Source organism: Schistocerca nitens, chromosome 8 (assembly GCF_023898315.1).
Source record: "Schistocerca nitens isolate TAMUIC-IGC-003100 chromosome 8, iqSchNite1.1, whole genome shotgun sequence".
Classification (NCBI taxonomy): Eukaryota; Metazoa; Arthropoda; class Insecta; order Orthoptera; family Acrididae; genus Schistocerca; species Schistocerca nitens.
The window spans coordinates 283364247-283378648 of record NC_064621.1 but is presented as its reverse complement, the minus strand read 5'-3'; the positions used below and the strand labels follow the sequence as shown (position 1 = coordinate 283378648).

Genomic DNA, 14402 nt, shown 5'->3' with positions numbered 1-14402 from the left:
AAAATTACTGAAAGCATCGACCACAACCAACCATCGAGCATTCCAGAATGGACCAGCAAAATCTATGTGCAAGCGTTGCCAAGGGGAAGTGGCTTGTGGCCATGCAAAGAATTTCCGCGGCGGGGCGGATTGTTGTTCGGCACACGCCATGCAAGAAGAGCACATATTCGTAATCGCAGCATCGATTCCGAACCAAGTACAGTGCTGACGAGCAAGTTGTTTCGTGCGCACTATACCCCAATGTCCTTGGTGAAGAAGCCGTAAGACAGAGGACTGTAACGAACGTGGGACCACTACTCTGGACTGATCATTATCAGAACGCAACAACAAAACACCACGTCGTACAAAAAGTCTCTCCTTGTGAGCAAAAAATCGGCGAACCAACGGATCCTCGATCCGTAACTTCGACAAGGGCCATTGCGTAGCAACAAAACGCAAAACAGTAGCAAGGACAGGGTCAGAAGCTGTGGCTGCAGCTACACGACGAAAATCAATCGGAAACGAGTCGACCACGTCACCGGTTTCCGAATCAATGAACATGCAAGCAAGTTCGGAAGAATCGAATGCTCTTGCGACCTCATTACGCAATGCGTGGGGAACATTGCGCGCTCTGAAAAATTTCGGTTGCGCGTTTACTTTCAGTTCCAAATGAGCTTCATAGTTCTTAGTGCAACCAAGGCCCGGTGCAAAAATGTCTGCAAATTCGTCACATAGACTAGAAACACTGCCTGAAGGCACAGTCTGATTCACTGATAGGACCTGATTGACGATAGACAAGTTAAACAACTGAAATAAATCTAAACCAAACAAGTTCACTGCCAAAGAAGAACGAAGAACGTAAAAAGACACAAGTTTTGTTTGTCCCTTGTATGTTGCAAGAAGGCTGCACTGTCCTAACACAGGGATTTTCTGTCCTGAATAACTCGTGAGCTGAACATTTGCGGCACGCAACGGAGGTGCGCCCAGTTGTTTGTACGTGGCGTGATTGAGCAATGAAACTGCAGCTCCGGTATCGAGCTGGAATGGTATCACTTGTCCGGCAAAGTCCAAATCTAAAAAAAGTTTATTGTCCTGCTGACGACAAGAGCGACTGTTTTGTGCAACGTGAACAGACACTGGAACAGAATCACGCGAGACGTGACGGGACTTCCGTCGACGTCGACGCACACTTTTTGTGGGACGAACACAGTCACTGGAAGTGAGTGAAACACTGGACAGGGTGGAATTAACTACATGAATGTCCATGGGCGAAGGTTCCCGAGCCTGAGTGTCCTTGGTTCTATTCCGGCGCGAAGCAAAGGGCCTGGAATGGTGGCGATTGTCCGATCTGAGCTTTGTCTGGCAAACACTTTGAACATGTCCTTTCTTATTACAGAAAAAGCAAATAGCTTGGCGTGACGGGCAATTCTCACGCGAATGTCTAGTTGCACACCGCGGACATGATTTCACTGCATTTGCTTGCTTGCGCGGGACACGTGGCGGTGCGAACGTGCGCGAAGGCTGTTTACAGTTCCGCGCAGGGCACCCGGCGGGCCGGTTAATGCGACACACTTGCTGGCGAAGTTTCAAATGATTCCTGAGCAAAGTCAAGTGTGTCTTGCCTATCCAATATGTCTATCACTTGTTGAAGGGAGGGATTAACTAGTTTCAAAATCTGTTCCCTTATGCGAACATCAGAAACGTTCTGTGCTATTGCATCACACACCATAGTATCTGAATAAGGGAGTCCACAGTCACATTCAAATGCACACTCCCTAGTAAGTCCTTGCAATGTTGCAACCCACTCCCTATTAGTCTGACCGGCCGTACGTTTTGTACGAAAGAACGTATACCTTTTTGCAACTACATTAACTGTTTCCTTGAAATAGGCATCTAAAGCAGACAAAATTTCTTCGTATGACAGAGTTGCTACGTCGCGTCGGGGAAACAATTTCACTATCACACGGTAGGTGGACACACCTACACACGAAAGCAAAAACGGCTGCCGCTCATTACCTTGAATTCTGTAGGCGGCGAGATGAAATCCAAATTGTCGGGACCATTCTGTCCAGGATTCAATGGCTGCATCAAAGCCACGAAACGGGGGTGCAACTGCAAGTTGTGGCGGCGGTAGCGATGAAGCGGCGGCGGCCGCATCGTTTTGCAGCGCACGTTGACCCTGGACGAGCTGTCCCAGGGCATCCAATAACGCCTGCGTCTGCTGATTCTGCAAGCGATAAAATTCGGACAGTACATCTGGAGAACGTTTCGAAGCCATGACACAAGTAAATGGAAGCAATGAGAAGGAACAAGATCCTGATTAATCCGCGTCGCCAATGTAGTGGACTGTTAAGGCAGCCAGTCCACAGTGAAGTAGCCGAAAGGGCACGCGTCAACTCACGCCGTCTGGCGTTAAGTCTGGAACAAGATTCGTAATGAATGTGATAAAGAAAAGAACGTAGCTACTAGAACACTTAACTTTTATATCGTCCTTTGGTATACAGCATTCTTGATGATACAAGTGAGACTATCTTCAGATACATGCAATGGTACAAATGGCGCCTTGCTAGGTCGTAGCCATTAACTTAGCTGAAGGCTATTCTAACTGTCTCTCGGCAAATGAGAGAAAGGCTTCGTCAGTGTAGTCACTAGCAACGTCGTCGTACAACTGGGGCGAGTGCTCGTACGTCTCTCTAGACCTGCCATGTGGTGGCGCTCGGTCTGCGATCACACAGCGGCGACACGCGGGTCCGACATGTACTAATGGACCGCGGCCGATTTAAGCTACCACCTAGCAAGTGTGGTGTCTGGCGGTGACACCACAGTAACAGTCACGTGTTATAGAAATTTAAATTAGTTTTGCTATCATGCTGATTCGTAACTGTGGGTCATTGCTTTCTGTAAAACGATTGTTTTCTTATGTCTTATTTTCTATATGATACTGCTTCTAAACGTGTTGCTATATGAAATGGCGTGTATTAAAAGTGAACTGCATAAATGTCACTGAACTCAGCCAAGCTCCAGTGCAAAACATTTGGTTTTGTTATTTCACCCAGATGTTCTAATTTTGTAGCCTTTCTTATTCGTCCACAAGCAGTTTTCAGTTATTACAGGGCATTAATTGCATCTGTCATATTCTGTTGTTCTTTTTTGTTTTTTGAAAGATATACATAAAGGCCTACCAATGTACTGAAAAAGGCCTGATATAAATCAGGATGTGTAGAGGATCGTCCATGACGATCTGAAATTCTGCTGAATTTTGCTTTACGTTGTCTTCACCGTAATGTATATGACGTGAAGAAATTTGGTTCATTTTATTGCATGGTGTAAAAGAAACATGTTAAAACATTTCAGTACAGATTATCATTATTTTAATTAATTTCTATCTTAATAATTAGTTACTTTTTGTTTTCCATTAAGAGAATATACGTTTGTGAAACAATAAATTAAGAAAAAAACATAAAACCATGAATGCCAAACTTAAAATAATAGTTTAAAACATAAAACAAATATAAGCAAAATAAACAATTAGAATAACAATGAATGTTTAGGTATTTTAACTAGGGATTTTGAAAATACTTCGTCAGCATATTGTGTACAAGTTATTTTCAAAAAATGGATTTCTGAAACCAGCTATATTACACAGGGATGTATGTGCCTTGAAAATTTCTTTAAGTTATGTAGTAAAAGAATTTTCGGTTTTCAAAATTAATTAATGATGGAGTATTTTGCAATATTTTAAATTATTACAAAAGTTGATACAGTTTTCAAAAACATTAATTACATATAAAAACATTTTTTAAATATCATCGTTTTTAAGATATTCCCTCTAAACCTCAAATGTCGACTTACCTCCCTGGGTGTCTTTAAGCCCTTGGAAGTGAAATTTGGCACAAAGAAAACAACAGGTCTACATATTGCAATATTTTTCCCCTTATGCACACCCACCAAGTTTCATCAAGATCGCTTATTGACTTCTGGAACGCTCCCTTGTTCGTCCGACATGCACTTTCGTTATTGACCACCTAACGTTCCCTTACTCTGCACAACATACTACTCAGAACCCGAAATTTGTTTTGCTTCTATGAGTAATATTTTTTCATGTACTCACACAATAAGTTTAATCCGATCAAAAAGCGCATTTGAAGTGCGTAGATATCGATAGCAATTCCCACGTAAGCTAAACCCAGGCGAAAATCCCGCCCTATAATCATTACACGACAGCTCCAAGTCGACTTTAAACCAACTCAAGTACGACTATAACTTCTTCAATAGGAACTAAGGGGAAGTAAAAGAAGAGCGTTGTCCTCCCTTATTAACAATGAGTTGCCGTAAAGAAATGGATGTTGTGAAGCTTTCCATGCGGCAAGCTTCACTGAATTATAAGTACATACTGTTGATTGAACGAGCTGATACTTCTGCCTGCAACACATTTCAAAGAGCTATTGAACCGAAGTCTTCATTTTCCACTTTCAATGTAGCAAATCGTCTACCAGCAAAATACTGTAAATCCGGAAGCTCCTATGACAGAGTTACTTAAATTAATGTAAGTACCTAGTATATCGTAAGCATTCCACCTATTTCATCCATTCCTCTTCCCAAACTTGTATCTTCGTCTCGTAACGAGTGTGTTCCCACATCGAATAACGCAGATCATTAGTATAGCCTAATTTATTTAAGGCTTGTTCCTCATAGTCAGAACACGAGAGTTGACAGAATCTGTAATGCTCTTATATTACATGATTTGACATCTATTGGCTGTTTCGTTGCCTCATGCCAAAATAGTCTATAGATTAAAAATGTAAAACACTCGACACTAGCGTATTTACTCTTTTACAATCATGCTCGTAAATTAACAGTAATTGCTGAATGTGGTGCCACACAACGTGGCGCTAATAGCATAGGCACATAGGGAACACACGGAATACAGATCTGGAAGTCCACGGTATTGGTGATAAGTTGAGAAAACTCCACTGTTTCCTGCCCGTGTACCCCGACATCAGTATGGAATGTGATCACCATGCACACGTACAAATGGCGCACAACGGGTTAGCATACTCTGGATCAGGTGGTCGAGCCGCTGCTGGGGTATAGCCTCCCTTTCTTGCACCAGTGCCGTCAGAGGTCCTGAAGTGTCGTTGGAGTTTGAAGACATGCAGTGATACGTCGACCGAGAGCACCCCAGACGTGCTCGAAGGGGTTTAGGTCTGGAGAACAGGCAGGCCACTCCATTCGCCTGAAATCTTCTGTTTCAAGGTACTCCTCCACGATCGCAGCTCAGTGGGACCGAGCGTTATCATCCATCAGGAGGAAGGTGGGACCCACTGCACCCCTGAAAGGGCTGCCATACTGGTGCAAAATGACGTCGCCATACACCTGACCTGTTACAGTTCCTCTGTCAAAGACATGCAGGGGTGTACGTGCACCAATCATAATCCCACCCACACCTTCAAACCACGACCTCCATACAGATCCCTTTCAAGGACATTAAGGGGTTGGTATGTAGTTCCTGGTTCACGCCAGATGAAAACCCGGCGACCGGCGAGAATCACTGTTTAGACTGTACCTGGACTCGTCCATGAACATAACCTGGGACCACTGTTCCAATGACCATGTACTGTGTTCTTGACACCAGGCTTTATGGGCATTCCTGTGTCCAGGGGTCAGTGGAATGCACCTTGCAGGTCTCGGGGCGAAAAACCACGTCTGTTCAGTCTTCTGTAGACTGTGTGTCTGCAGACAACTGTTCCAGTGGCTGCGGTAAGGTCCCAAGCAAGGCTACCTGCAGTACTCCATGGCCGTCTGCGGGCACTGACGGTGAGATATCGGTCTTCTTGTGGTGTTGTACACTGTGGACGTCCCATACTGTAGCGCCTGGATACATTTCCTGTCTGCCGGAATCGTTGCCATAATCTTGAGATCAGACGCAGGGTCCATGCTACGACCTGCTGTGTTTGACTAGCCTCCAGTCGCTCTAGTATTCTACCCCTCATAACGTCATCAATATGTGTTCTCTGAGCCATTTCCAACACAGTCACCATTAGCACGTTGTAAGACGTCGTGGTCTGCTGACCTTCATTGCTTACATATTCCGCACTCACAATCATATTCCGCACATCAAGACGTTTCATTGGAACCCAAACTCGATAAGATAAAGTCAATGTTGTATAAATTCATGTAAACGATATGCAATTAACTAATATATCGCAAGTGCACACCGTGGTTGAAATACTCGAGGCTGGCGTACACACATACATTCCAGACACGACGGTCAAAGGAGCTTTTAGTTCGAGAGAAGAAACCGCACAACAGGACGCTGGTCCCTTCAGAGGACGACCCAGCCTATGTCGGCCGGTGACCACCCATGGAGCAGACAACGTGGGCCCGAGTGAAAAGGGGGAACAGCCCCGTGTTTGGCTTAAAAGCAAATTCCGTTACATTGTGTGGGAGCGGCCACCCTACGCATTCTTTACACGTAGCACGCAGTTTCAAAGATTTTCACAGGGAGACAGCAAACGCCAAACGCCAATGCTACAGGTTTCTGGATTGGTCACCTTAAATGAAACGTCATTCTCCCGTTTTAGAAGAGCAATGCAGATTGGCAGACGATATTTCTGACTTCTTGAGCTGAAGGAGTAATGGAAGAGATACCCCTTCACGTCTGGCATGGAGAGGCGCTGTTCCGTTGTCGCTCTTGGAGCGAGGAACAAGTCTCTCCTCAGTACTTCATTGGGAGAGCACCTCTGTCGAGAGCAAATCGAGGTGCGAGTCCATATTGAGTCCTTGCGATTAAGCGTTGTTCACTTGTGTTGGCTGACATACTTATTGTGTGGTGTGAACGGACAGAGTTATAGTTAAAAGCCTGCGAGCGAATTTTTGAGTAGCATTGCGGTAGACTGGTTATCTGACCGGTGTACCACGCCAATAGACTAGGGGCGAATAGGAATCCTTGACTTTATCAAGGCGTAGGGAGAGTTTGATTGGCGAAGGTCAATCCAGATAAAACGAGAGTTATCTTATTTGTCAGCAGCGAGCAGCGCAGACAGCAGTCATCGCAGCTTACGGTATTGTGCACTACAGCTATTGCGAGCCCCACATTTCTTCCACAACAGTACACTTCACTGCATTTCACACACGACAGCCTTGACCGTACCTAGCAACATTGTAAAGGATAATTATTCAAGTTGAGTAGGCGCGTCTCTCAGCCATTCTGCCAAGTCAACAACCATCTTATACTTTGTATAGAAATTTCATTAGCGAATCCTATCCTTGAGAGGTAACTTCACATTCCGAAAAGAACCAGGATATAACTTGTTCAATTCATAACTAAAAGTGCCATTGTGATTTCTCAGAATTTTTACGAAGTAAATAATAATTTTCGTTAGTTTCATGTTTTTCTTACACTAACTAGCACTACTCCAGTACCCAAGTATCCCACTAGTTACGTAAGAAATTTTGTGAATTTTTGTGTCATTTCCTTACAGCGGACGACTCCAGAAGATATTTATTGCTGAAAGTTTTTCAGACATTTCTCTATAGAACGTTAGGAGCGTCTGTCTGACTTCTGGGGTGGAAATTGCATCTTGCAGGAGCCACAGGATAAAGGGTACATCTCAGATTAATCCGTTGCGCAGAATAACAGAATCTCAGACCGTCCCCACGCTCACAACGTCTGAAAACGTCTGCACACTTACTCGCTCTACCGTATGTGCACCAACACACCTCTACGAATGTGGACTGCTGCCAGCGCCACCGTGCGACGACCGCAGGTCAAATGCACAGCATGATCATACCCCGGGGTGATTGAAACCCGCAAACTGCCCAACAGAGCGTTATTTCACCTTGTATAGCATTATCCTTAATTTATGAGCATGAGTGTACAATGTCCAGTAACATTGCGACCAGCTTGAAAGCCTGAATAACCTAATTCTCCAGGGCAAGCCGCTGCGAGACGCGCAGGAAGGGAGTCAATGAGGTTGTGGAAGGTACCGACAGGGATGTGAAGCCATGCCGACTCCAGTGCCGTGGCCAAGTGAGCTAGGCCTCCAGGTTGAGCATCTATGGCACGAACAGCCCGATCGAGGTTGTCACACGAGTTCTCGACGGGGTTTAAATCCGGAGAGTTTGGTGGCCCCAGGGGGGAGTACGATAAACCCATCCTGGTGCCGTTCGAACCACGCACGTACACTGTGAGCTGTGTGACACGTTGCAGTGTCCTACTGGTAGACGTCATCGTGCTGAGAAGAAACAAGTCGCATATAGGTGTGTACATGGTCCCCAAGTGTAGATGCATACTAGTACTGATCCTTTATACCTTCCAGAACGACGAGTCAGGTCATGCCCTCCGGCCTAAACCCTTTCAACGATTGTTGCAGGGTATTTGCTATCAGACGTTTCATGCCGAAGACGCCAATGACCATGTGTCCCATAGAGCACAAAAAGCGGTTCATCTACAATGACCATCGGTCGACCGTATGTGCAAATTCATTTGCGGTACCGGCGTGCAAACTGCAGCTTTCGTCGCCGGTGAACAGCAGAGTGGGTGCATGAACCAGGTGCCTGCTGCCTATGAACGTTCTCTGAACTGTCGTTGATCAGGCACTGTTCGTAGGCGCTTGGTTCATCTGGGTGGTTACTTACTCAACAGTTGCAAGTCTATTCGCGTGAACACATCTCCACAGCCGTCGTTCAGCACAGTCGGCTATGGCCCGTGGTGCACCACAATTGCCTCGCTGCCAGTTCCGGATAGCGGCCTTCTTCCATGCACGGTACACCTTAACTGCATTGGCGACCGAACACTTTGAACACTCTGCCTTTTCGGAGATGCTGCCGCTCTTGGCCCGAAATGGAGTGAACATGACCTCTTGGACATCAGATAAGGCGCTCCGTTTCGCATTACAACGACTGCACTGTTGTCAGCGTCCATTAGACACATTTTATATACTCTCCACTGCTAGTGTTTCCTCGTGCCATCTTCAGGGGTTACTGGTCGTTGACGTTGAACATAGTCGGTGGTCACCTTAAACTGACAGGACGCTGTATTACATGTTTTACGTAACTGACATTTAGTAAAATACGGAGCATCTGAGAAAAATGATTTTATTACATTTATTTACAGCCAAAGCGTAAAACGTTACTTCCAAAGTACTGCAGGACTGTGAACGCAAATGAACAGAAAAAACTGATTCAGTCGTAATTATTTCCTCACACCTCGCACTCATTGACGAGTGTCTCCAGCCTATTTCACCCGAACTGAAAGCGTAAAGCGTTGGCGTAGGTCACTCAAAGCCCCTTCGTTATGTTTCCAAGCAACTTCGAAAGACCGTCTTCTCCTAACCGTTTTGCTTAAACATTCTATGCCCTGACAAGTCGCAGAGTTTACAAATTGAGACAAATTTTAATTAACTGGAACACAGCATGGGTTACTTACGTAGTTTTACAACAATCATATAAATATATACATTATATGTTTGTAAAAAATAGCACAAAAAGTTAGGAGTTGTGGTTTCGTGTACATTGATTGTTTACAGGCTGAGTACTAGGGGAGACAACGAGGTAGTTGTCTAAAATTATTATTCAGTTTCTTTTTGCAATAAGCAGCTTACATCGAAAGCAGGATTACAGCGATTGTTCAGAGTCCAAGTGCCGGATAATCGATTGACAGAATTGACTCGGGTCTCGAAACCAGTTGGCCCGATTACTTGGTAAAGTTGTCTGTGATCGGTGTAATTGCTGCTCTGCCATTACTCCCCACGTTGTATTCTTCGAAGTGTGCAATAATATGGATATACTGGCGAATCTTCTAGTACAGGACATAACTCCATTTCCTCAGAACCTGATGAGGGAACAGTTTTTTTAAAGAACCTTAAGCAGCTCACTGACGATTCAGTCATATTTGTATGACACCTACAGTCTATTGTAATTCAGACCTCAATGAATCGAATTTCTCCATAAATAGAACTAACAGCCCTGTCTTGTAAAAAGAATTTTTTTGTTTCCTCGATAAATCGAAGCGATTCTCGTGACATTACACCAACAAACGCTCTACAATTCGAAGGCAGCGACTATCTGTCTCTTGGCAATTCGAAAGTTTCGTCAGTGGTTTCGGCATTTGTTTTGACATTCAACTCTTCGCGACATTCTTTTGTTTAATCAAGCAATGAAATACATGTTCAAAACAGACTTCAAATAAGAACAAATCTTTTCATCTCCCAGAGATCTTCCCGATGTAGGAGAAAACCAGTAAACCACGCCTCCGATTCCTTAACGAATCGAACTCCCATGTACAAAACTCGTATCTCCGGAACTATGTGTCGTACAGTGATATAATTTTGCATGTACATCCAGTGATTCAAGTGGATACCATCTGCCAGATATGTTGCTATCAAGATAGTGGTGAAAAAGGTAATGAATTGAAACGCCATGCCTGATGCGTTTTTGTTTATTGCATGAACAATGAAAATGAGCGAACGATAAACTTTTTCTTTTCCGTATTTTGTAAGACGTTTCACAGGGTAACAGTTTCGTAAAGGTTTGAAATTACGTGTAAAGTCTGTTGCACGTAACTAAATGTTCTCATTCTCAAGTACTGGATAATTTGCTTGCGTAAGTTACTGTCTAAGACGTACTAACAGTTTCTAATTTTAATACTTGTCTTGATTAACGTTAGATTACGCTTCTTTAATGAGTAGATTATGGTAGTGTTTTAAGTTTATAGATTGGTTCAATAATTTGTATGAAACATAGAAGATAGACAACCTGGAACTGGAAGCGGATGACCATTTTAGTCATTTAGTCATACAGATGTAACATTTGATGGTTTCAGGTATCGGCTGGTCCCAGCGGAGGTTCGAGTCCTCCCTCGGACATGGGTGTGTGTGTTTGTCCTTTGGATAATTTAGGTTAGGTTGCGTGTAGGCTTAGGGACTGATGACCTCAGCAGTTAAGTCCCATAAGATTTCACACACATTTGAATATTGTTTTTGGTTTCAGGTACAATTTAACGATTATGTGGAAAGCGCAGGAAGAAGAGACAAAGTCGAAAAGAAAAGAAGCACCAAGGAGGAATTATCCGAATGGAACGGAATCGTCCTGGAATATCTTTGACTGAAGTAGGTCTTCAGTGATGAGTCCCACTTGGTACTGAGCCACTACGACCAGCGAAGACGTATGTGGAGAAGACCCGTACAGCGATGGAATACCAACAAGACTGTTGCCCGCCATAAGGACCAATAATCGGGATTGGTCGTGTGGGTGTGGGGCGGCGGGTGGAATTATTGTTGTTATATAAATGTTTGGTTTGTAGAATGTAAAACCAGTTCCTGTTATTTAGAATGTTATTTATACTGTCTTTCGCCGTTCTCAACACAGGCTTTCTAACTACAATATTGGCAACCAGAAAGTGATTAGCAAAACGTGATGCCTGCAATTAGAATTCCTAGTGCCCACTTCATCTGAGAAACACACTTACAGCTGCAGCTTATAGCTCTGAGAAATTAGGAGATTGTCTAGGATTCATAATCAAAAACGATTTTGATTAAAATAGTTCAGTATATTCTGAAAGTCACAGATGAAAACAAAAGAATCCACACAATCTAACTAACAGCAGTTCAGAGTCTAATGCGCTAATGCCACTATAACTGTCCAAATTAAATGTTTAAATGAATGCTCGCCAAAATTTGATGATTAATTTCATCAAACGCCACGCTAAATAATTGGTAGAATGTCTGTCCCGCGGCGGCACGTGAAAATACGACAATACGCAAACTGAAGATCGATAATTAAAGTCATCCCAGAATTAACACTTCACTCGAAAATGATTTCATGGTTACGCGTATCTCGAGCAACTTAATACGGCATCCGAGGCTGTTTGTAGCAATGATACCGACGCGACGCGACTCCCGACACAGATGACGTGTTATTCAGCGTCTGGAGAGAACTGGGGCCTTCCTTCCTCGTGCAGCGTTCTTATATATAAAGCCGCGGTGCGGACGGCTAAGCGAACGCCTGATCAAATCGGCTCTCCCGACTAGCCGCTGGGCTAGTAATGCACCACATTAAGTTATTGAATAAATCATAGCTTCTTTTGCTGATGGCCGATGAAGCTCTCAATTTAAATGTGTATTCAACACACAGGTAAGTAATCATAATAAAAGTTTGACGTGGCTAAGTTAAATATTTTGGGCGAGAGAATTAATTTAATTACACTGCACGCAGTAGATGAGCTCTGAACTGCTCTTTGGAGATACGCTATCGCTATAGTTTTATAGGTATTCAAATGAAACTTCTCACATCTTCATAGTTATAGCGGATCTCCAAACTACTTAAATATAAACATCCTAGCCTTATTAATAGCCTACTTAATCTATCTTGCTTCCTTAAGTTTTAAGACAAAAACCAGAAAATATTGAATTTCAACTAAAATCTTAAATTGTGAGATCCAGAAGACTGTTTCTATTAAATAATTATGAAAAAGGAATCTAATTATAAATTTTGAAGTCTCTAGCTCTTTTCTGTTGCGCCAATGATTTTTACAGAAAAACGTCCAAATTTCGAAAATGGCTAAAGTAATCGAACTCATATTCAACACATATTAATTTAGTATTACTCCTGACATGTTAGAAATGTTTTAGGTTATTTGCTTGATTTTTAAAGTATTGCGCAACATTTATGACGTCAGAGCTAGATGCAGCGGACTGGCTGGCACACAATGGAAAGACTGATGAGAATTTACTACGGCATGAGTAGGCTGCATGGGGTGCCATTTCTCTGCATAGCAGGAGCCTTTGGTTGCCTTCCATGGCACCCTTACAGCACAGCGGTCCGTCTACTATATTCTTCGCCTCGTTCTGTTGCCCTTCATGGCAAGCCGTCCTGGGCTTACATTTCAGCAAGATAATGCTCGCTCGCACACGGAGCGAGTTTCTACTGCCTATCCGCCCTTGCCAAACGCTACCTTGGCCATCAAGGTCGCCATATCTCTCCCCAATTGTGAGAACGTCTAGGGCATTATGGGCGGAGATTTTGACGATCTAACGTGCCATTTGGACAGAATTTGGCACATTATCCCTCAGGAGGACATCCAGCAACTCTATCAGTCAATGCAAAATCGAAGAACAGCTTGCATGGGAGCCACAGATGGACCAACGCGTTATAGATTTGCCCAATTTATGAACCTCTTTCTCTTTAATAAATCATCCAGTTTTTCTAAAATCATAATCATTTGTATGTCTGTACATGTACATAATGTCTACCAATTTCCATTCCATTTGGATATGTCCTTCATGGTGCTTTTTTTCTCTTAGACTGTACATAGTCAGAAATAAAGTAAACGATGATGCTTTGGTCGCAATAAAAAATGCGATAGATCAAGCACTGTGATGGTCATTGAAGCAGAAAAAGATCATTCATTTCTTCATTTCTTTTTTAATCTTTTTGTACTAGATACCCTTAGTTCTTGATTCCATATAGTTCAGTTAATATTTCGTTAAATCTCAATTGTTCGAACTTTTTCTGCGGTCCCTTGAACTCTGAACTGCGGAGATTCGACTTATACCAAACCTTTTCGCTGTAGATTCGTTTTCTGGCACCTACTGTACATACTGCTGCACCATACATTAAATACATGCCTCCAACTTTCTGTAACGAGGAATGGTCCACCTTCTACAACAATACATGAACTGCCAGCAGTGCTAAACTCCATTGTAGACGTAGCGCAGAAGACTGTTTACTGTTTTTGAATATACCGCCACCAACGTCGATAAGGCAGGCTATTGCTTGTAATGAAACATAAGCAGCGACTCACGCATTATTTATTCAAGACCGCGTACCACCTGAAATACTCATCCCCGACTATTAGCTTCTTATCTCCATCAGATTACTATCTTCTATCCTCGGCAAAATTCTAAGCCGAAATGATTGAGGCACTACATCGTATCTTAATGTAGTCTTCTACACATACTTCTACATCTACATCTACATCTACATCTACATGGATACTCTGAAAATCACATTTAAGTGACTGGCACAGGGTTCATCGAACCACCTTCACAATTCTCTATTATTCCAATCTCGCATAGCGCGCGGAAAGAGTGAACACCTATATCTTTCGGTACGAGCTCTGATTTCCCTTATTTTATCGTGGTGATCGTTCCGCCCTATGTAGATCGGTGTCAACAAAATATTTTTGCATTCGGAAGAAAAAGATGGTGATTGGAATGTCGTGAGAAGACTCCGGTGCAACGTAAAACGCCTTTCTTTTAATGATTTCCAGCCCAAATCCTGCCTCATTTAGTGACACCCTCTCCCGTATTTCGCGACAATACAAAACGTGCTCCCCTTCTTTGAACTTTTTCGATGTACTCCGTCAGTCCTATCTGGTAAGGATCCGACACCGCGCAGCAGTATTCTTAAAGAGGATGAAC

The 14402-nt window shown here is 43.3% G+C and overlaps 1 long non-coding RNA gene across 4 annotated transcripts in view; it reads left to right on the top strand.

Moving 5' to 3' along the window:
* LOC126199276 (uncharacterized) overlaps positions 1–12332 on the top strand; it is a 502300-nt gene extending 489968 nt beyond the window's left edge. For all 4 annotated transcript variants that reach the window (XR_007540140.1, XR_007540143.1, XR_007540139.1 and 1 more), the window contains one exon: positions 10972–12332. This is a non-coding gene — a long non-coding RNA (uncharacterized LOC126199276). The remainder of the gene's footprint in view (positions 1–10971) is intronic.
* Positions 12333–14402: the final 2070 nt, after the last annotated feature.